Source organism: Octopus bimaculoides, chromosome 15 (genome assembly GCF_046866305.1).
Source record: "Octopus bimaculoides isolate indiv1 chromosome 15, ASM4686630v1, whole genome shotgun sequence".
NCBI lineage: Eukaryota > Metazoa > Mollusca > Cephalopoda > Octopoda > Octopodidae > Octopus > Octopus bimaculoides.
Window position 1 is genome coordinate 44479440 of NC_142942.1, and position 2500 is coordinate 44481939.

The 2500-nt window shown below is 36.0% G+C and overlaps 1 protein-coding gene and 1 non-coding gene across 2 annotated transcripts in view; one reads left to right on the top strand and one right to left on the bottom strand.

Moving 5' to 3' along the window:
* The window catches only part of LOC106879000 (G protein-coupled receptor 183-A), a 173895-nt gene that overhangs the window by 76422 nt on the left and 94973 nt on the right, over positions 1 to 2500 (top strand). The gene's annotated exons all lie outside the window — the stretch shown is intronic.
* On the bottom strand, positions 517 to 635 carry LOC149132510 (5S ribosomal RNA). Its single transcript, XR_016244530.1, has one exon. It is a non-coding gene; the product is annotated as a 5S ribosomal RNA (ribosomal RNA).

Genomic DNA, 2500 nt, shown 5'->3' on the forward strand with positions numbered 1-2500 from the left:
TCAGTTTCTTTCAATTTTTCACCGCTTTTATTACATAAAAGAGGGTCAAATCATTACTACCAGATAAGAGAATGGTATAGAATTGGATAATGTCTTTAAAAAGTCAAGGGATTCTACTGGCATTCCGTTGTATTTACTAGATTGAGCTGGTTTCATAAGAATTGCATTGTTTGTTAATGGATTTAAGAGAGTCATCAACACCACAACGTTCCGATTCTATTCAATGCAGATTTGTTGATCAGCTCTTTATATATATAGCTAGCAAAGGTTAGTAAGATATATCATGTTTTGCGTATTTAAGTATGTATATATTAATATATATATGTATAACTAATATATGTGTATATATATATATATATATATATATATATATATACACTTTACATACATACGAACATACATCCATACAGTCATATATATATATATATATATATATATATATATATATATATATTTCTCTCTGTAGTTTCAGCTCAGAGCTTCGGCAATGCTGATGCACCGCCATTTGCAACAGAATGCTTACAATACCTAGGTTTCCCAAGCGATCACCCATCTAAGTACTAACTCGGCTCGATGTTGCTTAACTTCGGTGATCCGACTAGAACCGGTGCTTTCAACATGATATGGCCGTAAGCCATATATATATATATATGTATACATACATACATACATACATACATACATATATATATATATATATATATATATATATATATATATATATATATATATATATATATATATATATATCACCTCCCAACATCATCACAACACACCAGCACTGACCAATTCCTATCCCCACATTTTCACACCTACACCTACACATACACTCACACGCACACGTCAAGATCACCAGCCCTCTTTCACACACACTTACATACACTCTTACACACGCGCACTTTTTGGGATCACTACTACTTTCTTATCTACCCTTCTTCGTAGCTCTCTTGTGTGACCTTTCGGTCCGGCATTCGCCGTGATAGATCGCTAACCACTACACACATTTTTTTCTCTCCTTGTTTCTCTCCTTGTTTCTTTCTGTGGAAGAGCGTAGGCTCGAAACGTGAAAGACTTTTTCAATTCCCGAGCGTTATACTAATAGATCTGTTTGCTTTCTACACCACCTGTCTTCTTCTATTTTTTGTGAATTCTCCCTACACACACACACACACACACACATATATATATATATATATATATATATATATATATATATATATATATATATATATATATATATATATATATATATATATATATATATATATACATAAATATATATATACATATATTGTTGAAACTCACAGAAAACAAAAGACGAAGACAGGTGCGGGAGTACCAAGCAGGTGTATTAATTTAACGCTCGCGAAGGATGGAGAAGTCCTGACGTTTGGAACCCACGCACTTTGACAGAAAAGACTCACAAAAAGAAATAGAGAGGGAACGAAAGAAAGACAGAAAGAGAGAGAGGTCCTGTACATCTCTACACAGCCCCACCTTGCAAGCAAATATCTCCCACACATATATGTATACACAGTCATGTTGCTGCACGCATACATTCATAGATATCTGCACATATCTAGTACACAACACGTATACATATACACACTTATAGTTCCTAAAATGCTTCATTTGCTCTACCAGAAACACGGAACTCTGAATCACCCTACGGGTTATATTGACTCTTGATTAACCCCTCCGCTTTAGAAAAACACTTTACGGTGACCTTGATGTCCTCTTATAAAAATATCAGCTCTCCATAATCCACGTGCTATTTTACCCTAGAGCTAAACAGCATTAGGTTTACTCAGGCATGCATTATCTTGGATACTCGGTAAATTTTGGAAACCCGTAGGAGAAAAGGCACAGACATATGCATTTTCCTTCAGAAAGAAATGATAACGAGGAAGAAATACAGAGATACAGAGAGAGAGAGAGAGAGAGAGACAGACAGACAGACAGACAGACAGACAGAGACAGAGACAGAGAGGCAGAGACAGAGAAGCCAGTTTCAGATAAGTGATGGCATTAGCTGTTAAAAAATAAGAAAACCTGAATCAAATATCAATCATAAAAAGTGTAGAATTTAAATTGTGCTAGCAGGAACACTAACGTGCAAATATATATGAACAAGGTTTCAGATACTTTTACAAACCCACGCGCAACATACCAAGACTACACGTGCACACACATACAGTTCTCATTGGTTACATTCTTCCTTTACACCGTCGCTGCAAAGATACATATACAACCACTATGTATACAGAAACACCTACAGCTTTCCCTAAAATCAATCACAGAAGGTTCATACGCACTTTTGCACAAAAAAGCTACAACGGCACCCACACCACCCAATGAGGCATCACTTTATCGGACGTTGATACCCGGAGCGAAAAATGCTTTTTGCGGTTTCCTCTCTATCTTATCAATAAAATGCGCGCGCGCGTGTGTGTTGGTGTGTTTCTTCCTAGTCGCTATTTCTTCCCGATGAAGTACGAAT